The sequence below is a fragment of the Sus scrofa genome, chromosome X, assembly GCF_000003025.6.
Source record: "Sus scrofa isolate TJ Tabasco breed Duroc chromosome X, Sscrofa11.1, whole genome shotgun sequence".
NCBI classification, from domain to species: Eukaryota; Metazoa; Chordata; class Mammalia; order Artiodactyla; family Suidae; genus Sus; species Sus scrofa.
The window spans coordinates 88,131,806-88,155,274 of NC_010461.5; the positions used below are offsets into that span (position 1 = coordinate 88,131,806).

At 48.5% G+C, this 23,469-nt stretch overlaps 1 long non-coding RNA gene across 2 annotated transcripts in view; it reads left to right on the forward strand.

The window, feature by feature from the left end:
* Window positions 240–23,469, forward strand: part of LOC106508240 — a 31,918-nt gene continuing 8,688 nt past the window's right edge. The window contains exon 1 of one of the 2 annotated variants that reach the window (XR_002340688.1): window positions 240–933. This is a non-coding gene — a long non-coding RNA (uncharacterized LOC106508240). The remainder of the gene's footprint in view (window positions 934–23,469) is intronic. The other variant, XR_001304958.2, reaches the window with a different exon arrangement.

The window sequence follows — 23,469 nt, forward strand, 5'->3', positions numbered from 1 at the left end:
CAGCTCTGGGCGAGGACGTTTGTCAGAGGCTTCTGGAAAATCGAAAGTACTCCGATCCTCCCAGGTGCCTCCCGTAAGTAAGCCGCGACTCTCGGAGACCAAGGGCGGGGCTCCGAGGCCGCCCCGCCTCCCGGCCCCGGCCCCGCCTCCCGGCCCCGCCCTCGCCTGGCGGCCGCCGGGCCCACGCGCCCTCCCGCATCCCGGCGGCGGCCGCCTGGGAAGCCATGTGCTCGCTGGGGAGGGTGAGCCAGAGGCAGAGGATGCTGATTTGCCTTGGATGCCGCCTAAGAGCCAACCACAGCGACTCTTCCAGTGGGACGATGACAGGAGGAGGGGAAGAGAGAGGGCGGGGGCGGGGGAGGAGCCCTTCCACCGAGGCTTACTGGGTAATTCCCGATTGCGTGAGAGCGTCTTAGAGCCGCAGCCCTGAGCAAGGTCCAGACATGGGCAAGTCATTCCAAGTGAAAAAAGGTTATAACCACAAAAAGACAGAACATTTCGTTCTGAGTGGGAGGAAGACAGCTGGGCAAGGCCAATGGAAAGGCCCCCCCCCCCCAGCCAGCCTTGCTTTTAAAGGACTGATACCATTTCCCAAATGTTTTAAGCATAACATCTTTTTCCCCCCACCGACTGCTCATTTTCTCGCGGCCATCGGCTTGAATGCAGCTATTTGTGTCCTCTTTTTCTCAGGTGCTTGTCTCTTTTCCTGGAGATTGGCAAGGACTTAATTAGATTGTACCTAGAAGGTGCAGTAAAAGCTGGGAAGAAGCTGGTGTGACAGCACAAGTTAGATTGCTAAAGGCGACCCTAATTGTTTTGCCAACCAGGGACATTTTCGCACTTGCTCTTGATAACTCCTGGGAGGTGCAGGGACAAGCGGGTGCCTTTGGAGGCCTGGTGTACGGTTTGGGGAGCCAACAAACGCCTGCGGTGGTGAGTCACTGCCTGGCCCTCCAGGACCCCCTCTCTTTTCAAGACTAGCTTTGTCCCTGGGTTTTTTCGCTGTGTGGTGTGAATTGGAGCACATGGGTGCCGCTAGGAGAGCACTGAAGAATGACAGCTAAGGAGCTGCGGGGGGAGAGGGGAAGGTGTATACAGGAGGTGATCTTTTGAGCTCTTTGGGTCCCTTGTTCCTTCCACCTAAGAGAACTTGATCCTCATGCTGTACAGCACGGGGTCGGGGGGGGGGGAAAGCGGGGGGGGGGGGGGAGGCTGCTGGGGGGAGGGAGCTCCCCCTCCCCCCACCTGGGCCTCCACAGGAGCAGAGCTGCTTTGGACAAGAGCTGGTTTGGGCATTCTCAGAAAGCTCAGTCCCTTGGTCACAGCCACCTCCCTGCACTGAAAAAGTGCTGACAGGACAGGCTCAGCATCTCCTCAGCCCCAACAGGCGTGGCCTGCTTGCTCTCTGCCCTTGCCCTTTGCCCTCTGTTTCTGGCTGCTTCTCCAACAATGGCACAAGAGAGAAAAGGCAAAAGGCGGCGTTATAGAGGCGAGTGGCTCTGAATTAGGATGAGAGGCCCCAGGAGGACCACCATCTGTGGGGCCAGGACTGAGTCCCTCAGAGAAGGGTCCTTGAGGAGAGCTCTGTGGCTGGGCAATGGCAGCCTGACGGGGACGGTTCTGAGCTGTGACCCTGGAAAACACATCTGACCAAGCGAGAGGGGCATAAAATCAAATGGGAATGATTTATACTACTTCCCATTTATGGAGTGCTTCCTAAGTGCCAGGCACAGGGCGAAATGCTTTACATGGATCATCTGATTTAATCTTCTCAGTTGCCTTCATTGCCACCATTGTACACATGGGTAGTAGAAATTCGAGTTCAGAGAGCTCGAGTAACTTTTCCAAGGCCCCACAGCTTGTAAGGGGAGAGTGAGGCCTAGATCACAGCTCCATCTGCGTTTAGAGCCCCGGCCCTTAACTAGCCAGCCTCTCTACTCGAGGCCACGTTGGCCTCAGGGGTTACCGGGAAGGGGCTGGCAATCGCACCACTGGGTCCCACAGATCCTGTGCAGAGACAGGCGGGGCTAGTGAGAAAAATCTTACCCCTCCCTTCTGGCCGGCTTTGCAGCCTGTGCGGAGCCCTTCTCTGCTGTCAGCTGCTGTCAGCCTCATGTCCCTGCCCCAAGCGGGTGTAGATCCACGTGCGGCCACGAGGATCATGGGGTAGGGGAGGGCCAGGAGTTCGGCGCAAGTGTCTGGGCTGGTGCAGAACAAATCAACACTCGGAAGCAGGCTCTGCCTTCTTGGCGCTCACATCCCCAGGGAGTTGTGCTAAGGTTGACCTAGGAGAGCCTTCTAGATGTTCCCGGCCAGCGAGGCTAAGGTGGGGCATCTCTTTCATCAGCTGTGCTAAGGATCGTCCCAGAAAAGGCCAGCACTGTTTAGACACCTGTTGTTTTGCCCGGTGTGAAACTTTCTGGAAGGATACACACGTTCTTCGGGTTGCCGGGTCCTTGTCCCAGCAGGCAGACCCTTCTGACCAGGGAAAGTGATTCACCCAGACCAGGATTTGTGCATCTGCTTGGGAGAACACTGTGTGCTCTGGACTGGCGCCGGAGCCCGAGGGGAAAGGGAAGTGTGTAGGACTGACCGGCCAGAGGAAAGACTGGGAGGGCTTTCTGCTCTGGCAGTGGTTCAGCCCCCCCCCCCCCCGTTAGTGTCACCAACCCCCACCCCCCGGTAGCAGGAGGTGGTGGGAAGAATCACGTGAAGCCCCCCACTCAGGAAGAACCTGGAACAGTAACATGAGGTGTTCGTATGGTGGATGATGTGGAGCTGTTCAACAGCTTTTTTTTCCCCCAGCTTTTTGGATATGTAATTAACATATAGCATTGTGTTATATGGCCCCATGTAAATTTAAGCTGTACACAATGATTTCATAGCATTTCTTTTTTTTTTTGTCTTTTCTAGGGCCGCACCCACAGCATATGGAGGTTCCCAGGCTAGGGGTCTAATTGGAGCTGTAGCCACCAGCCTACACCAGAGTCACAGCAACGCAGGATCTGAGCCGAGTCTCTGACCTACACCACAGCTCACGGCAACGCTGGATCCTTAACCCACTGAGCAAGGCCAGGGATCAAACCCTCAACCTCATGGTTCCTAGTCGGATTCGTTAACTGCTGAGCCACGACGGGAACTCCTTCATATGCATTTCTATTGCGAAATGATTACCAAGGGAAAGTTAGCTAATGCGACCATCACCTAAGCAATCATTTCATTCAAGGGTTTTAATGGAGCAGTCCTCTCTTATCAAGAGAGGCGATCAAAGTCCAACACAAAAGACCACGTATGGCGCGATTCCATTTCTATGAAATGCCCAGAAATGGCAAAGATTTAGATATAGAAAAATTAGTGATTGAGGCTGGGGGCAGGAACACAATATATCCCACTCATGGGCATGAGGGACCTTTTTGGGGTGATGGAAAGATTCCAAAATTGGATCGCAGTGATGGTTACACAACTCCGAATATACAAAAAAATCACTGAATTGTACCCTTAAAACAGGTGGATTGGGTGGTATGTAAACTATACCTCAAAAAATCTGTTTCAAAATAAGAGACCATCATTCTGGCCATAGTGTGGGAAACAGACGGCAGCGAGGCAAGCCTGGATGGGGCGAAAGCACGGAAGAAACTTCTGCAGAGGTCCTAAAGGTAGTAGCAGGGGGAATGCAGAAGGAGGGTTGGAGTCAACAGACATTTAGGAGGTGGAATCGAAGAGGTTTGGTAAACGGATTGCTGGACGGGATGAATAAGCAAGATAGAAGGGTCCAGGATGACATGCTGGCTTTAATGGTTTCTGGCAGGTGGTGGCACCATCAAACCTCACAGCGCTTCGTACAGTGCCTGGCCCTCAGCACATGTCTGTGGAATGAATACATGATTGGATGAATGAATGAACTGCCTTCGTGTCATCTCCTACTTTACCACTCCCTCTCAGCCATGGGCGAGGCCTTTGGATCCCAGTGCATTTGTTTCCATCACTGCCTTTTCGGAGGCGCGGAGCAGCCTGGAGGTTTCACTCTTCCCTGTTCACATCTAGGAAACCGGCATCTTATTTCTTCCTTTCTGTCCCAGAAACCACCTGAGCACACAAGACATCTCTGGCCTGGGATGGGGGACACTTGGGAATGGGTGGCCGCTGAAGCCCTGAGGACTCTTACACCCTTAACCGCCACCCTCACTCGGAATCTGTCACTTGCTCACATCCTCACTCCCTCCCCCATCAGGCAGTGATGGGTCTCAAGTGCTCAGGAAGTGCTGCGGTCCTAGGCTTCCACTTCAGTTCCCACTCAAATCAGTCACCGCCAGACCAATGGACCCATGTTCCTCTAAGTGTTTTCTTTGGACCAACGGCCTCAGAATGATGTGTGTGTGTGTGTGTGTGTGTGTGTGTGTGTGTGTGTGTGTGTGTGTGTTTGGGGGGGGGTGTTTATTAAACATGCAGTTAGGAGTTTCCCGATGTGGCTCAGTGGTTAACAACCCCGACTAGGATCCATGAGAATCTGGGTTCGATCCCTGGCCTCGCTCAGTGGGTTAAGGATCCAGCATTGCTGTGCGCTGTGATGGAGGTTGCAGATGTGACTCGGATCCCACGTTCCTGTGGCTCTGGCGGAGGCCGGCAGCTGTAGCTCCGATTGGACCCTTAGTCTGGGAACTTCCACATGCCGCAGGTGCAGCCCTAAAAAACAAAACAAACAAACAAAAACAAAACAAAACAAAAAAAATCCCCAAACGAACCAAAAAAAAAAAAAAAAAAAAACTCCACATCTGACCCATTTGATCAGAGTTTGCAGGGCTGGATGGGAGGAAGGAATGGGTTCTGCATGTTTCAGAAGTCCCCTGGGGTGGGGGGTGAGTGTAGATTCTGGGCCCTTGTGGTCTTGCCGCCCCAGCACACAGCCCCTGGTGATCACCGGGCGGACAGAAGTTCCTCCGCACAAGGCTCCCCCCGCCCCTGCCAGTTGGGCGTCTTTCCCTGCTGCTCCTTTTCATCAGGAAAAGCAGTCCTGCCCCACTGCTGATCGGCTTCTGCCCCTCCTCCTCCCCCCACTAAATTTCCACAGGGCAAGTGGTGCTCATTTTCTTTCCTCCATACTCTGGGTACTCAGCACAGGCAGCCACGCATGCGAATTGGTTGTTTACGTGTGAGCTCTTGAAAAGCCCGGTCCAAGTCTCGGAAGACTAATACCTTTAGACCAGTGGCATGGAGGATGAGGATGGGTGCGGGGCATACAGTAGGTGCCTGATAGATACTTGGGAGGACTGAATCACTAAGGAAAGGAGCAAGAGGCCTGAATGACATAAACCAAAGAGGTTCCCAGGCTAAGGGTCGAATCGGAGCTGCAGCCGCCGGCCTACGCCACAGCCACAGCAATGCAGGATCCAAGCCGCATCTGCAACCTACACCACAGCTCACCGCAATGCCGGATCCTTAACCCACTGAGTGAGGCCAGGGATGGAACCCACAACCCACAACCTCATGGTTCCTAGTTGGATTTATTTCCGCTGCACCAAGACAGGAACTCCTTTTTTTTTTTTCCATTGAACCAGTTTTTAGTGAGCTCCTCCTTTGTTCCAGGCACTGTGCAAGGTGCCAAGGATCAAACAGGGACAAGGCTCCTGCCCTCCCAGGGCTTACAGTTTAGTGGGCAAGATAGCCATTAAATAATTGTGGAAAGGATTATAGTTGTGAAAGGCCTATGAAGGCAAAAAGCATTGTGCAATGAAAGCACATATGACGGGAGGACTTGAATTAGCCTGTCGGAAGTGGAGGGGGGACGCTGTTCCAGGCAGGTTTACCCAAGGAGGTGACCGTGAGCCAAGATCATAAGCATGACCAGGAGGTTGATAAGCAAAAAAACTGGGGAAGGGCGTCTCAGGCAGAGGGTACAGCCATGTGAGAACCTGAGGCACTTGCAAGCTTGGTGTTGTTTGTGGAGCGTGCAGGGAGGCTGGTGTGGCTGGAACCGAGGGCATGAGGAGGTGGGGGCAGGAGATGAGACCAGGCAGCAAGGCAAGGACCAGATCACGTGGGGCCGTATGGCTCAAGGCAAAGACTTTGTGTTTTACTTAAAACAGGATGGGAAGCTTTCGAGTTGGGGAGAGGTACCATCTAATTTGTCGTTTATTATTATTTTTTTTCTTTTTTTTTTCTTTTGAGGGCCGCACCTGCGACATATGGAAGTTCCCAGCCTAGGGGCTGAATCGGAGCTACAGCTACCAGTCTATGCCACAGCCACAGTAAGGCGGGATCCAAGCCACATCTGAGACCTACTCCACAGCTTGTGGCAACGATGGATCCTTAACCCACTGAGCGAGGCCAGGGATGGAACCTACCTCCTCATGGATACTAGTTGGGTTCGTAACCTGATGAGCCACAACAGAAACTCCTAATTTGTAGTTTTATGAGGGTCCCCTGTCTACAGTGCTGGCAGAGAGTTGCAGGGAGATGGGAGTGGAAGCAGAGAGACAAACCAGGAGGTTATAATGGTAACCTGGCCGAGGACGGTGGCTATGGAGACCTCGGTGAAGGAGTTCAGCCCACACATTTTACAGATGAGAAAACTGAGGCCCAGAGAAGGGGAAAGACTCACCCACAATCACCCTGTCCCTGGTCCTATTCTCCTCCAAGAAGGAGGTTAACAGAGAGCCGAGCAGAGAAGGCTAAAGTGGATTCTGGTAGGATGAATTCGTGGATGCCTCATGGCACATCTGGGGTTCTGGAAGCCAAGCCAGATATTGGGATTGGGAAGGAAATGAAGTGACGCTGGTATCCATTATTTGGGGCGTTCTGTAGTTCCAGTGCCTGGGGGTGCAGTGAAGCCAGCACGAGCCCTCAGCTGCATATCCCAACTCTGTTTAGTCTGGCCGCTGCCCAGCCAGGAGCTAAGTACTTATTGGCCAGTTCCTTCCTACTTCCATAGTATAACGAAGTGCTGAGCTGGGCAGAACTCCCAGTGCTCCTGGATCTCAGAGCAAGCAAGCAGCAACCTCATGCAGGGCCACGTGAGGTCAGGGGGGAGGGGCCCGTATGCCTGAGCTTGCAGGGAATTGGCTGTTCATTGACACACCACTTCTGAGGCCAGCCAATCAGAAGAACCCATAACATCCTCACTCTTTTTTTTTTTTTTTTCCCCCCTCCTTCTGCACTTGGCCTTGTAAAAGCCACAGAACTTCCCGCCTCAAAGTGAGCTGGGGAGAGAAGACCCAAACGGCCTCGGGGAGAGGCGCCCTGCTCACAGCTCAAGGAGAATGAGTGCTTTGCTTCCCAAAGCGAGGCGTTTGGTCTTTGGGGAGAATTCCATTGAGGACCAATGAGGGGGGAATGACACCAAATGGATGGCTCACCAAGGTTTTGCAGAAAATGTCTTGGGTGCAGAGAATCATGAAAATAATCCTAGAAAGGAAAGTTCTCACAAGGCCTCACTTGCTGGTCAGCACTGGTGCCCACATGCACTGCACCAGCCAAAGTGGCATTTGCTATGTCCCCTACCAGAGCTCTGGCAGCTCAGGCCTCTCCTTACCATCTATCCTGTCTGCTTTGGGAGTGCCCTTCCTTGGGCAAGAGAGGCATTGGAAAGTTGGATTGAAAAGGGTCAGGGAATCTTCTTTTTTTTTTTTTTAAAGTAGAGTTGAACTTAGAATATTGCATACATTTCAGGTGCACACCATAGTGATTCACTATTTTTATAGATTATACTCCCTTTAAACTAATAATAAAATATTGGTTATATCCCATGCACTGTGCAATATATCCTTGTAGCTTCTTTATTTAATTTATTTATCTATTTTGCTTTTCTTAGGGCCGTACCCACGGCATATGGAGGTCCCCAGGCTAGGGGTCGAATTGGAGCTCCAGCTGCCGGCCTACACCACAGCCACAGCAATGCCAGATCCGAGCCTCGTCTGCAACCTACACCACAGCTCACGGCAACACCGGATCCTGAACCCACTGAGCAAGGCCAGGGATCTAACCCGCCACCTCATGGTTCCTAGTCAGATTCGTTTCTGCTGCACCACAATGAGAACTCCTAGCTTCTTTATTTTATGCATAGTAGCTGGTACCTCTAACTCCTCTCTCCCATGTTGCCCCTCCCCTCCCCCTCTTCCCTCTCCCCACTGTTAACCTCTAGCTTGTTGTCTATATCTGGGAGTCTGTTTCTGTTTAATTCTGGTTCTTTCACTAACACACTGGATAGCCTTTCCCTACATCCACTTTCCCATGTAGAAAATGAGAGGTCCAAGTAATTGCTCTTCAGGTTTCCTTCCAATGGGGACATGTTAGGAGTCTAAATGGTGCTGGGCACCAGATCCCAAGCCAGGCATTTTATATTCCTCATCTCATTTAATTCCCACAACAACTCCTGTGATGTAGATACTATTATGCCCCCACCTCCCCACAATTCCCCCCCCAAAAAACCAAATCAAAACCTCAGAGAAGTTAAGTGACTTACCCAAGAGCACACAGCTAGCAAAGGGCAGAGCCAGCATCTGAGTTCACACGCGTCTGACCCCACATCCCACACTCATCACTGCTTCCTGAAGCAGTGACTTTGCAAGCTCTACACCGCCCTAATTGTCCTTGAAGTCCTGACAAGCTGGGAAGGCCCAAGAAAGAAAATGATCCTGCCTCCTCAGTTTACGTTTTGTGTGCCAGCCTGAAGTGTTGGGGGAAGCAGGTGGGCACGTTGCTGCTGTGAGCTGAGGGGTTGAGAGAAGGCCTCCTTCCATTAGTTCCTGGCAATGATGCGATGGTGGGGGGTGGGGTCCTGGATGCCCTGGGGAAAGAGGGAGGGCGCTGTGGACCCGGACCCGGGAAGCTGGCAGGAGAAATGCCTCAGGAGGGCATCACCCGCATTATAGCTTGGGATCCCTCCCTTGGGTTCTGGGATGTCTGACAAATACCGGACAGGTTCTCAGGTCTATACCCTAATGATATTAATGAGGGCAAGGGAGCCTAGTGAAAATTTAATAGACAGGTATAAAAAGTTTCACAGACTCTGTCTGCAGAAGTTCTTTTGAAGGTCTGCACGAAGCCGCAAGGGCTGCTTGGAGCTCTTCGTCCAGGGAAATTATGAACTTTCCTCATTTTTGGAGAACGATGCAATTTGTTTATTAAATGCCTAAATTAAAGGGAGAGGATACAGTGCAGTTGGGGCTTTTCCATCATAATTCATCTGAGGCTCTCAGTCAGGGAAATTTGAGCCTGGGGCTGATGGGGCTTCCTGACCACTTCCTGCTCCCAGGCTCCCTCCAACCCCATGCCTCTAATAAGTTCAGGTTGTTCGGAGTTGAGCTCTTGTTAACCCTTTGAGGCCTGGGTACATAAATCACAATTAAAGTCCATGAACCCCTTAATGTACATCAAAGATTGGCCAAGGAAGCAATTGTTTCAGCCTGGATGCTTCTATTGTAAGGATCAAATGAGAGAATGTGTGTGTGTGTGTGTGTGTGTGTGTGTGTGTGTGTGTGTGTGTGTGTCTGAAAGCACTTTGTGATCCTTGAAGCACAGTAATTTACTTTTATTATTATTTTTCTCAATAGGCTGCTTTATTTATTTACAAGATACATGTCTGTCCTCATTAGGTGCCTTTGAACAAACCAAAGTGGTACTTGTCGAGCTTGGAAAAGTACCACACTTTCCTTGTACTTCCTCCTGTGTTTCTCAAGCTAAATGACACTTGGGTAAGAACCTACTGCCTTTGGAATGGATAAGCAATGAGATCCTGCCGTATCGCACTGGAACTATAGCTAGTTACTTATGATGGAGCCTGATAATGTGAGAAAAAGAATGTATATATGTATGTGTGACTGAGTCACCTTGCTGTACAGTAGAAAATTGACAGAATGCTATAAACCAGCTATCATGGACAAAATAAAAATCATTATTAAAAAAAAGAAGAACCTTCTGATAGGCGTGTAGCCCATGAAGCCAGTGTAATTTACTGACTGCTTCTCCTCCACAAAGAATGGGAAGAGCAGAAGATATGGGAGCACAGCCAGCAATGCAGGGCGTGGGTTTGTCCACTGCTCCACCCAGGATGAGAATTCTCAAAGGGCAGGATTTTTTTTTTGGTCTTTTTAGGTCTGCCATCGTGGCATGTGAAGGTTGCCAGGCTAGGGGTCGAATCGGAGCTGTAGCTGCTGGCCTATGCCACAGCCATGGCAACGCCAGATCCGAGCCTTGTCTGTGACCTACACCACAGCTCACGGCAATGCTGGATCCTTAACCCACCGAGCCATGCCAGGGATCAAAGCTGAGTCCTCATGGATCCTAGTTCAGATTCATTTCTGCTGAGCCATGACGGGAACTCCTCAAAGGGTAGGATTGTGTGTCCGGTGGCTGAGCAGCCTTAGTGTATGTTGGGATGGACCAGACATAAAGACAGGTCAGCTAGGAAACGGAGCTTATGTCCTGAGAAAACCCTCTTCCAAAAATGCTTTAGGCAGAGTTCCCATTGTGGCTCAGTGGTAATGAACCCAGCTAGTATCCATGAGGAAGTGGGTTCGATCCCTGGCCTCATTCAGTGGGTTACTGATCCAGCGTTGCTGTGAGCTGTGGCACAGGCTGGCAGCTGTAGCTCAGATTCAACCCCTAGCCTGGGAACTTCCATATGCCGAGGATGCAGTCCCAAAAAGCCAAAAAGCCAAAAAGCCAAAAAAGAAAAAAGAAAAAGAAAAAAAGAAAAAGGGTCTTGCCCTAAAGAGACCAAAACCAAAAAAAAAAAAAAAAAAAAAAAAAAGTGCCTGAGGTGACTCTCATACACTATTTGTGGAAAAGAAAATGGACACAACCCTTTGGAGGGGAATTTGACAATCTCTCAGAAAATTATATATGCATTTGCCTTCTGACTCACCAATCTCATTCCAGGGATTTAGCTGACAGTACACTTCACTTCCAACAATCTGAAAATGCATATGCATGAGGTTATTCATACTGTGTTGTTTCTAACTGCAAAATATTGGAAATTACCTAAGTGTCCATACATAGGAGAGCAGTTGCATAGACTTTGGTCCAGCCTCAGGATGGAGTACCACAACTGCTGTAAAAAAGGCAGGATGATGCTAATGGACTGGTAGGGAGTGATTTCCAGGATATGTTGGTTAGTGAAAAAAGCAAAATGCAAAATGAGTGTACCTGTAGTATGCTTCCTCTTGCATAAAAAAGAAGAGGAAGTAAGAATATACAGGTACATCTGTTCCCTTGTATAGAAAGAAACTCAAGGAGAATAAGCCAGAAATAGAATTTGTTAACTATGAAGTAGGTAGAAACAGCACATAGTAGGTGCTTCATAGGCATTTCCTGATAGTGACAGGTACTATAGAGGACACAGTGGAGAGAGTAGTAGATTCTACCCGGAATATTGGGAAAGGTTTCTGCTGCTGAATTTTGTTTTGTTTTGTTTTGTTTTGTTTGTTTGTTTGCCTTTTCTAGGGCCACAGCCATGGCATGTGGAGGTTCCCAGGCTAGGGGTCTCATCGAAGCTATAGCTGTAGCCGCCAGCCTACGTCAGAGCCCCAGCAACTCGGGATCCGAGCTGCGTCTGCAACATACACCACAGCTCACGGCAGCGCTGGATCCCTAACCCACTGCGCAAGGCCAGAGATTGAACCCAAAACTTCATGGTTCCTAGTTGGATACGTTAACCACTGAGCCACGACGGGAACTCCCTCTGTTGCTGTCTTGAAACATGAATGGTGGCCACCTTGTTGGCTGGCCATTGCGGGAGATTGTTCCAGGCAGAGGGAAGAGTTAGGAGCAAAGATCCAGAAAGGGGAGATAGCCTGATATGTGAAGTGGCTGGAGCACTGGATGGGAGGCGGGGAGTGGGGGAGACTGTTGTGAGAAAGTCTGGATAGGGCAGGTGGGAACCAGAATGTGGACTTTCTTTTATGCAGTGGTAATGAGTTTGAGTATATTCTAAGGAAGAGGAGAAGCCACTGGCATATTTGAGCAGAGGAGTGATGTGGGTCCGTTTATGCTGCATCCATCCCTCTGGCTATAATGTGGGGTGAGGACTGATGGGGGAGAGAGGAGAAGCAGGGGGGCCAGCTCGGAGGCTACTGTCACCATCCAGATGAGAAAAGACGATGACTTGGACCAGGAAGATAGTAGTAGAACTGGAAAGATGCGGTTCTGTTTTGGATGTATTTTGCAGGTGTAGCTGGCGAGACAAATTGATGGGATTTGGTGTGGGGGAGAATGAGGGAGAAAGAGGGGTCTGGGATAATTCCCAGATATCTGGCTTTGGTGATTGGTTGTCTGATGGAGCTTTTTGGCAAGATGGGGAACAGAGGAGAAGAAGCAGGATTTGTGGGGAAAGGTGAGGAGTCATTTTGGATGTGTCAAGTGTGAGGTGTCAGTGGGACGCCCACCAGTTGGATGAATGGGTCTGGGGCTCAGCGGGGAGGTCCAGGCTAGGGCCATAGATGTGAGACCATATAGATGGGGTTTGCAAGGACGAGGCCAAAATGGGAGAGTGTGTGCATTACAGTGAGAAGAGGTCTGAGGGCAGAGTCCCAGGGAACACTGATGGGAAAGAGGGGCAGAAGACCTCCTAAGGTGGCTAAAAAGGAATCCTAATGGAAACAGCAGGAGGACTCAGAGAGACAAAGACCACGAGGCCCCAGAGAAGGGACTACCAGGGAAGGCAGGCAATGGGAGTGCTAAGACAGGAACTGCAAGGGTCCATTGAGTCAGGCTATCACTTCTTCTTCTTTGTCTTTTTAGGGCCACACCTGCAGCATATGGAGGTTCCCAGGCTAGGAGTCAAATCAGAGCTGTAGCCGCTGGCCTACACCACAGCCACAGCAACGCCAGATCTGAGCCGTGCCTGCGACCTACACCACAGCTCACAACAACGCTGGATCCTTAACCCACTGAGAGAGGCCAGGGATTGAAACTGCTTCCTCATGGATGCTAGTTGGATTCATTTCTGCTGAGCCACAATGGGAACTCCTTTTTTTTTTTTTTTTAAATCTTTTTAGGCCCATACCTGCAGCATATGGAGGTTCCCAGGCTAGGGGTCGAATCGGAGCCATAGCTGCCAGCCTACATCAGAGCCACAGCAGCGCCAGATCTGAGCCATGTCTGTGACCTACACCACAGATCACGACAACGCCGGATCCTTTAACCCATGGATCGAGGCAGGGATAGAACCTGCAACCTCATGGTTCCTAGTCAGATTCATTTCCACTGCGCCACAACGGGAACTCCTTGTTTGTTTGTTTGTTTTGTTTTTTGATTGGTTACTTCCGATCATTGAGCAGATGGAGATGGTGGCAGGTGGGAGCAAACTACATAGCAGAAGTGAGAAAGTGCTCAGTAAGGAGGCTTTTTTTTTTTTTTTTTAATAATGCCTGCACCCACGACCTATGGGCCAGGGATTGAATCCAACCTACACTGCAGCTGTAGCAGTTTTGCATCCTGTAACCCACAGCGTTGGGCTGCGGCTTGAACCTGTGCCTCCACAGTGACCCACACGGCTGCAGTCGGATTCTTAACACACTGCGCCACAGTGGAAACTCTGAGAGGGCTCTTCTTCAAGGACCTTTGACCATGAGAGAAGGAGTGAGGTGGAATGGCAGCTGGGGGAGGAGAGGGTGAAGGGTTGCAGGAGGATCATGCTTATAAGGAACAAACAAAAGGAGCCCATTTTATGTGAGTTCCTGCTGTGGTGCAATGGGTTACGATTCCAGTTGCAAGGGTTCAGGTTGCTGTGGAGGCTCAGGTTTGATCCCTGGCCCGGCACAATGGGTTAAAAGGATCTGGCATTGCCATAGCAGTGGTGTAGGTTGCAGCTGCAGCTCAGATTCAATCCCTGGCCCGGGAACTTCCATATGCACAAAAAAGGAATCTATTTTACATTTTGCTGTACACCCAAAATTAACACAATCTTGTAAATTAAACTATATGCCAATAATTTTTTTTTTAAAAGAAGCCCACTTTGGCGTTCCCGTTGTGGTGCAGTGGAAACAAATCCAACTAGTACCCAGGAGAGATGCGGGTTTGATTCCTGGCCTCGCTCAGTGGGTTAAGGATCCGGCGTTAGCATGAGCTGTGGTGTAGGTCACAGACGTGACTCAGATCCCGAGTGGCTGTGGCTGTGAATGTGGCGTAGGCTGGCACCTCCAGCTCTGATTCAGCCCCTGGCCTGGGAACTTCCATACGCCAAGGATGTGGTCCCAAAAAGCAGAGAAAAAGAAAAGAAAGAGAAAGAGAAAGAAAAAAAAGCAGCCCATTTTTAGCTCCAGATTTAGTAGAACACCAGACTGAAAACCAGAAGAGGGCGAAATTCACCAGTGGGGTGGGGGTGGGGGTGGGGGATGGGTTGGGGGCCTAGATGGCCCGGAGAGCCCAGAGATAGGGGTTGGGGTTGAGTGGGAAGAGGCAGACCTCTCTCTGAAGGGTTACTTCTTGTGAAATCATTTTCAACTCAAAGGAAGCCACGAAGATCAAATTATCCACGCATGAATTAGGGCTCTTTGCAAACTGGGAGAGTGAAGGCGTAGTCCTGTGTTAGTTCCAATAGGATCGCGGCCCTTGCCCAGCAGCATCTGGAGAGGATGGTGCCGACAGGGGCCGTGCACTCAGATAGATGGTGCACGCTTCAGGTGCCCCAGACGCAAACACAGCTTAACGCTTGCATGGGAGCCGAGGATATTAATCAAGGTAAAAGGTCTCCCTCTGAACAAATTATGAGACTTTACAATGAATAAATAAGCCCTAATGAATAGGCTTGCCAGTTGTTCTTTCCTGCTCTGGACTTTGGCCAGGAGCTGGCGGGCTGAGAACAGCACGGGGAGAAAGGCCCCAGGCTCCCGGCCCGGCTCTCACCGCTAAGGGCGCCTATAACCCCGAAGGTGCAGCAACGCCTGAGGTAGAAGTGAGCCGGGTGTGGCGCTGATCTTTGGCGAAGCAGTGCGTTTGCTGTTCAAAGGCGAAGGCCTAGGCCTAAGACATTCTGTCCCTTTGTAGACCATGGAGCCAAAAAGCTATTTTGAAGGGGCTCACGCAATTCACTGTCAGACGGAAAGAAACAATGGGCTGCCCCGTGCCCCGTGGCATGCTGTATGTTGGAGAGAGAAGCAGAACATTTGTTATTGGCCAGAGTCTGATACGAGCTTGCTGTGTGACTTTAGGCAGGTACCTTCTGCTCTCTGGGCCTCAGCTGCGGCACCTGCCAAATCAGCAGAGGGGACAGATGATCTGTAAGGGACCTGCTATGTCCCCCTTCTATGGTTTCTTTGCTTTTTTTTATTTATTTTATTGTTATTTCCCTAATGCAATTTTTTTTCCTACTGTCTAGCATGGTGACCCCGTTACACATACATGTATACATTCTTCTGTCTCACATGATCAGGCTCCATCATAAGTGACCAGACATAGTTCCCAGGGCTACACAGCAGGATCTCATTGCTAATCCATTCCAAAGGCAATAATCTGCTTTTTTATTTTTGATTTGATTTTATTTTTTTAAGGGCCGCACCTGTGGCATAGGGAAGTTCCCAGACCACTGATCAAACCCAAGCCACAGCAGTGACAACGCCAGATCCTTTAAATCACTGTGCAGGGCTGGGGATCAAACCTATACCTCCAGAGGGCCACGAGGGAAATCCTAGGCTTTCTTTTTTAGAACAGTTTTTTTTTTTTAATTTTTTGTCTTTTTAGAGCTGCATCCACGGCATATGGAGGTTCCCAGGCTAGAGGTCGAATCGGAGCTACAGTTGCAGGTCTACACCACAGCCACAGCAACGCCAGATCCTTAACCCACTGAGTGAAGCCAGGGATTGAACCTGCGTCCTCATGGATGCTAGTTGGCTTTGTCAACCACTGAGCCATGATGGGAACTCCATTTCTGAGAGCAGCTTGAGAGTCACAGCACAACTGAGCAGAAAATACAGGGAGTTCCCTTAAAACCCTTGTCCCTCCTACCCCGGGTGAGCAGCTTCCCCCACTTCGGTCATCCCCCTCCGGGCTGGTATATTTGTCACACTGTTAAACCTACCCTGACATGTAATTATCACTCACATGTATGTCAGTGTCAAAAATATGTCACTGGTGTTGCACATTTTATACGTTTTGACAAGTGAATCCACCGTCATAGAATAGTTTTGCTGCCCCCCAAATCCTATGTACTCCAGGCGGTTCCTGTCGTGGCGCAGTGGTTAACGAATCCGACTAGGAACCATGAGGTTGCGGGTTCAATCCCTGGCCTTGCTCAGTGGGTTAAGGATCTGGTGTTGCCGTGAGCTGTGGTGCAGGTGGAAGATGTGGCTTGGATCCCGTGTTGCTGTGGCCCTGGCGTAGGCCAGTGGCTGTAGCTCCGATTCGACCTCTAGCCTGGGAACCTCCATATGCTGCAGGAGCGGCCCAAGAAATGGCAAAAAGACAAAAAAAAAAATCCTATGTACTCCAACAATTTACCCCTCCCTCCCCTCACCCCTAGCAACCACTGCATTTTTCCTGACTCCATGAAAATCATATAAATAAATATCATATGATTGAAATCGTACAGTATGTAACTGTTTCGGATTGGTTTCTTTCACTTAGTAAGAAGCAGTTAAGATTCTTCCATGTCTTTTCCTGCCTTAATAGCTCCTTTACTTGCAGTCCTGAATACTATTCCATTGTCTGGATGTACCCCAGTTTATTAATCCAGTCACCAACTGAAGGACTTCTTGGTTGCTTCCAAGTTTTGAGAATTATGAATAAAGCTGCTATACACATCCATGTGCAGATTTTTGTGTGGACATAAGTTTTCAACTCATTTGGGTAAATACTAAGGAGTATGATTGATGGACCCCGTGAAAGTGTATGTTTCAATTTATAAGAAAAGGGCAATCTAGGAGTTCCCATCGTGGCACAGTGGTTAACGAATCCGACTAGGAACCATGAGGTTGCGGGTTCGGTCCCTGCCCCTTGCTCAGTGGGTTAAGGATCTGGCGTTGCCCTCAGCTGTGGTGTAGGTTGCAGATGTGGCTCGGATCCTGTGTTGCTGTGGCTCTGGCGTAGGCCAGTGGCTGCAGCTCCGATTCAACCCCTAGCCTGGGAACCTCCATATGCCGCGGGAGCAGCCCAAAGAAATAGCAAAAAGACCAAAAAAAAAAAAAAAAAAGAAAGAAAGAAAGAAAGAAAAGAAAAGGGCAATATGTCTTTTGAAGTGCCTGTCCCATTTCCAATTTCTACCAGCGAGGAAGGAGAGTTCCGCACATCCGCTTCAGCATTTGATGTTGTCATTGTTTTGGATATTGGCTATTCTAAGAGGTATGGAGTGGTATCTCATCGCCATTTTAATTTGCATTTCCCTGATGACATATGATGTGGGACCTTTTTTCATATGGTGACCTGCCGTGTGTATAGTGTCTATTCAAGTGAGATGTACCTTCAGGTCTTTTGTCCATTTTTTTTGGCCTTTTGTCTTCTTTTTTAGGGCTGCACCTGCGGCATATGGAGGTTCCCAGGTTAGGGGTCTAATCAGAGCTGTAGCTGCCGGCCTACGCCAGAGCCACAGCAACACCTGATCCAAGGCATGTCTCTGACCTGCACCACAGCTCACAGCAACGCCAGATCCTTAACCCACTGAGCAAGGCCAGGGATCGAATCCGAAACCTCACGGTTCCTAGTCGGATTCGTTAACCACTGCACCACAACAGGAACTCTCTTTTGCTCATTTTTAAATGGGGTTGTTGGAGTTCCCCGACGGCACAGTGAGTTAAGGATTTGGCGTTGTCACTGTTGGGGCTCTGGTTACAACTGTGGCCCAGGTTTGATCCCTGGCCCAGGAAATTTCACATGCCTCAGGCACAGCCAAAAACAAAACCACCCCCCAAAATGGGCCGTTAGTTTTCTTATATTAAGTTTTTAAGAGTTCTTTGTCTATTTTGGGTAACATTCCTTTATCAGATGTGTCTTTTGCCAATATTTTCTCTCAGTCTGTGGATTGTCTTCTCATTCTCTTGCCAGTGTCTTTTACAGAGCAGAAGATTTAATTTTAATAAAGTCCAGCTTATCAATTATTTCTTTCATGGATTGTGCCTTTGGTGTTGCATCTAAAAAGTCATTGCTAATGTATACATCTAAGGATGACCTGACCCCCTTGCTGTACAGTGGGAAAATACTTAAAAAAAAATAAATAAATAAATAAAAGCACAATAATAAAGGGGGAAACTGGTAAACAGGATGGCATCAAAATTAGGAGTTTCTATTAACCTCTATTAAAGAGTAACAAAAGCAAAAAAAAAAAAAAAAGTCATTGCTAAACTCAAGGTCATCTAGGTTTTTTCCTGTGCTAGCTTCTAGAACTCAATATTGTTATGGTTCCACATTTTACATCTGCCTGTAAAGTCAGAGGACTGACACTCCTGACTTTAAGACTTAACTATAGGGAGTTCCCGTCGTGGCACAGTGGTTGATGAATCCCACTAGGAACCATGAGGTTGTGGGTTTGATCCCTGGCCTTGCTCAGTGGGTTGTAGATCCGGCGTTGCCGTGAGCTGTGGTGTAGGTCGCAGACGCAGCTCGGATCCCAAGTTGCTGTGGCTCTGGCACAGGCCAGCGGCTACAGCTCCAATTGGACCCCTAGCCTGGGAACCGCCATATGCCGTGGATGAGGCCCTAGAAAAGGCAAAAAGACAAAAAGACAAAAAAAAAAAAAGACTTAACTCTAAAGCTACGGTAATTAAGATCTGTGTTTAGATTCATTTTCTTTTGTACATGGATGTACAGTTGTTCTTTTTTTTGTTGTTGTTGTCCTTTCGTCTTTTCTAGGGCCACACCCACAGCATATGGAGGTTCCCAGGCTAGGGGTCCAATCGGAGCTGTAGCCACCGGCCTACGCCAGAGACACAGCAACGCGGGATCCGAGCCGCATCTGCAACCTACACCACAGCTCACGGCAACGCTGGATCCTTAACCCACTGAACGAGGCCAGGGATCAAACCTGCAACCTCATGGTTCCTAGTCGGATTCCTTAACCACTGAGCCACGACGGGAACTCCTGTCCAGCTGTTCTTTGTTTTGTTTGGTTTTGTCTTTTGGCCATGCCCATGGCATGCAGGTGTTCTTGGGTGAGGGATTGAACCATGCCACAGTTGTAACCCAAGCCACAGCAGCGATGCCAAATTCTTAACCCGCTAAGCCACCAGGGATCTTCTATAGATTTATTTTCTTTTGAATGTGGATGCCCAGTTGTTTGGATATCACTGGTTGAAGAGACTACCTTTGCTCTGCTCTCTTACCTTTGTTCCTTTGTCAAAGATCAGCTAAGCATATCTCTTCAGGTCTATTTTTAGGGCTCTCTTTTCTGTCACGCTGATCTCTTTGTGTGTTCTTTCACCAATACCATACTGCCTTGATTACTTTAGCTTTAGAATAAGTCTTAAAGTCAGATAATCCTCTGACTTTGTTCTTCTTCAGCATTGAGTTACCCTGGACTTTGCAAATATACATCTGCAAGTAATCCAAGGCGACTTTCAAATAATACTGTACCAGTCCACGGGCAGTGCAAGTACCTTATAATAACAAAATATCCTGGGAGTTCCCATTATGGTGCTGCGGAAATGAATCTGACCAGGAACCATGAAGTTGCGGGTTCGATCCCTGGACTTGCTCAGTGGGTTAGGGATCTGGCGTTGCTGTGAGCTGTGGTGTAGGTAGGTCACAGACGCGGCTTGCATCCCGTGTTTCTGTGGCTGTGGTGTAGGCTGGCAGCTGTAGCTCTGAGTAGACCCCTCACCTGGGAACTTCCATATGCTGTGGGTGTGACCCTAAAAAAAAGCAAAAAAAAAAAATCCTGATCCTCTCCCTTGTATTATTACTGCCATTCATTTCACTTATATATCAACTATGTTATTACATAATCACATGTAATATGATGTAATCATAATTACATAATCAACTACATTATTTGGGAAAAACTGTTCCCAAATTGGAAAAATTGGGAAGAAGAAAGAAAGTTTTTATTTTACCTTAATTTATTCATTCTCTAATGCTTTTCCTTTTTTCATGTAGATCTGGGTTTTTGATCTGTATTATTTCCCTTGTCACTGGAGAACTTTTTTTTGCAACATAGATCTATTGGCAACAAATTCCCTCAATTTTTGTTTGTCTGAGAAAGTCTTTATTTCTCCTTTTTTTTTACATTTTTATTGCTGTACAGTTGACTTATCTCCTCCACTTTTCAAGGGTAATTTTACAAAGCATGGAATTCTATGCTGGTGCCATTTTTACCCTCAATACTTTAAATATTTTACCCCATTCTCTTGCATGCATGATTTCTGAGGAGAAGTCAGAGGTAATCCTTATCTCTGCTCCTGTAAGGTGTTTTTTCCTCTGGCTTTTTTCAAGATTTTTTTTCTTTATCTTTCATTTTCTGAAGTTTGTTATTATTATTTTTTTTAATATGCACTGTTTTGGCCACACTTGTGGTGTGCGGAAGTTCCCAGGTCACGGATTGAACCTAAGCCACAGCAGTGACAATGCTGAATCCTTAACTGCTAGGCCATCAGGGAATTCCTAAAGTTTGAATCCTTAACTGCTAAGCCCTGGTATAGTTTCTTTAGGGTTTATCCACTGAGTGTTCTCTGAGCTTTCTGGTTCTATAATTTGGTGTCTGATATTAATTTAGCAAATCATTATTTCTTCAAACATTTCTTCTTTTCTCTCTTTGTTTTTCTTGTGATAGTACCACTACAGATATGTCTCATCTCTTGTAATTGTCCCACAGTTCTTGGATATTCTGTTGTTGTTGTTTTTTTCTTCACTCTTTTTTCTCTTTGCTTTTCAATTTTGGAAGTTTCTTTTTTTCTTTTCAGGGCTGCACCTGCAGCATATGGAAGTTCACAGGTGTGCATCTGAGACCTGCACCACAGCCACTCCAGACCCATGCCACATCTGCGACCTACTCCGCAGCTTGAGGGAATGCTGGATCCTGAACCCACTGAGTAAGGTCAGGGATCGAATCTACATCCTCATGGATGCTAGTCAGGGTCATTACCACTGAGCCACAAAGGGAACTCCAGTTTTGGAAGTTTCTATTGTCATATCCTCAAGTTCAGGGATTCCTTCTTCAGCTGTGTCTAGTCTGCTAATGAGCTCATCAAAGGCATTTTTCATTTTTGTTACAGTGTAGTTGATCTCTAGTGTTTCTTTTTGATTCTTCCTTAGACTTGCTATCCCTCTGTTTACATCATCCATCTGTTCTCAAATGTTGTCTACTTTATCCACTAAAACCCTTCACATACTATTCATAGTTTTAAAAAAACTTCCTGCCATGATAATTCCAACATTCTTGCCATATCTGAGTCTAATTCTGATGCTTATTCGGTCTCTTCAAACTGTGGTTTTTTGCCTTTCAATATGCTTTGTTAATTTTTTTGTTGAAAGGAGGACATGATGAACCAGGTAAAAAGAACCAGGGTAAATAGTCCTTTAGTGACGTGGTGGTAGGGTGTGGGGTAGCCAAAGCATCCCGCAGTGCTATGATTAGGTCTCCGTCCTTCATGATGCTGCGCCCCTGGACTGTGGGACAGGATGGCTAGAGTCAGCTGGAGATGGGTATTTCATTCTTCCAGGGAAGTTAGGCTCTGATAAAACTCCAAAAGATTAGGCACTGGTTAAATGGCTTCTCCCAAAGGCAGATTCTTCTCCTCTTCCTCCTCCCCCTCCCTCTCCCCTTCTCCTCCCCCTTGTCATCTTCCTACCCCCTTCCTCTTCTTCTTTTTTGGATGTGGCATGTAGCAGTTTGATATGGGATCTCAGTTCCCACACCAGGGATTGAACCTGGGCCACAGCAGTGAACGTGCTGAATCCTAACCACTAGACCACCAGGGAACTCCCTCTTGTTTGGTTCTTCTTCTTCTTCTTCTTTTTTTTTTTTTTTTTTTTTTTTGCTTTTTAGGGCCAAACCACAGCATATGGAGGTTCCCAGGCTAGGGGTCGAATTGAACCTACGGCTGTGGGCCTATGCCGTGGCCACAGCAACATCAGATCCGAGCTGCATCTGCCACCTACACCACAGCTCACAGCAACACCTGATCCTTAACCCACTGAGCAAGGCCAGGGATCGAACCGGAAACCTCATGGTTCCTAGTCGGATTCATTTCCACTGCGCCACGACGGGAACTCCTTGTTTGGTTCTTGATTGTCTGCCTCCCTCCATTAGAATGTAAGCTCCACAAGATCAGGAGCCTCATCTGTCAGGGCGCCTGGCACACAATAAGTTCTCTATTAATATTTATCGAATGAACAAATGGATGACTGAATGACTGAATCTACAAAAGGAGGGGCTTGGCCTTGGTAATTTGATGGCAGAGATTTCTGGGAACTTTCCCTTTCCCATACCCTAATGGTGGGCCTGTCTGGGCTCGTTTTATATGCTGCTAAGAGAGCTTAATGCCTCGCCAGGAGAGGAATGGAAATAGGTCATATGGGTTAAGATGATCAGAAGCGTATGGAAAAACAACTTGCCAAAATTTGGAACTCAGCAGCTTCCCTTCGTGTCACCCAGGAGAACGCAGGCTGTGCTTCGAAATGTGTGTCCGACAACAATTTCAAGCTTGACGTTGAGCCCTTCTAAACCACAGGGACGTAGATCATGTGACCCGATTCCTTGGTTTTGCAAGGAAAGGGGTGTGCAACTGGGAGAAGAGAATGCGCTTATTTACCACTTTCTTCCTAAGGGCGAAAAAACAGAATGTTCAGCATTCGTGGGAGGGGCAGGAGTTATGTTCTGCCTGAGGAATTCTTGCTCACTGGATGGGCAGGGTCAGGTGACAAACTTCCATATCTTGGCCTGGCACCAGTATGGGCTCTGCCTGGAGGCAGGAAAAATGTTTGCTTTAAGTCCTAGTTTTCTCCAGCAGCCCCAACCACTCTCTTGTGTCCCGCTTGCCTGACTCGCTGGGGGAAATTGAAAGTAATTAAGCGGGGGGACCTTCAAAGGACATTCTTGTAGAAGAATTCCGTTGGGAGCCCTGCGGATCAAAGTTCCAAAGCGCCCCTTGCTTCTTGCTAAAAGCAAAACAAACCCATTCCTTGACCCTCTGCAAGGCAGAAGCTGCCGAGATGATCTGGGCACCTTTGGAATGAGAAGGAGAAGGGAACTTCGGGAGCAGCCTGTCTGTCCTTCACGGATGCTCAGTTTTCTATGTCATTTGCCAGAAGGTTGGCAACTGCTCTTCGGCAAGTCTGAAGGCTGTCGAAACAGACCTTGTATTCCTAGGTTTGGGGAACTAGGTGTGACTGGGTAATTTTTACCCACAAAAATCTCTTAGCTCGGCAAAAAGCCACATTCCCGTGGAAAGTAATCCCCTCAAATGAATGACTTCTCTGCGTAGCCTGACTGCTCTGAGTGTGGGGTTGGAGGGTGGAAGACAGTGGTGAGTGGCGGGATGAGGCCGGACTGGGTGACTGGTTTTTGTTTCTTTTCTTTTTCCTTTTTAGGGCTGCACCTGTAGCACATGG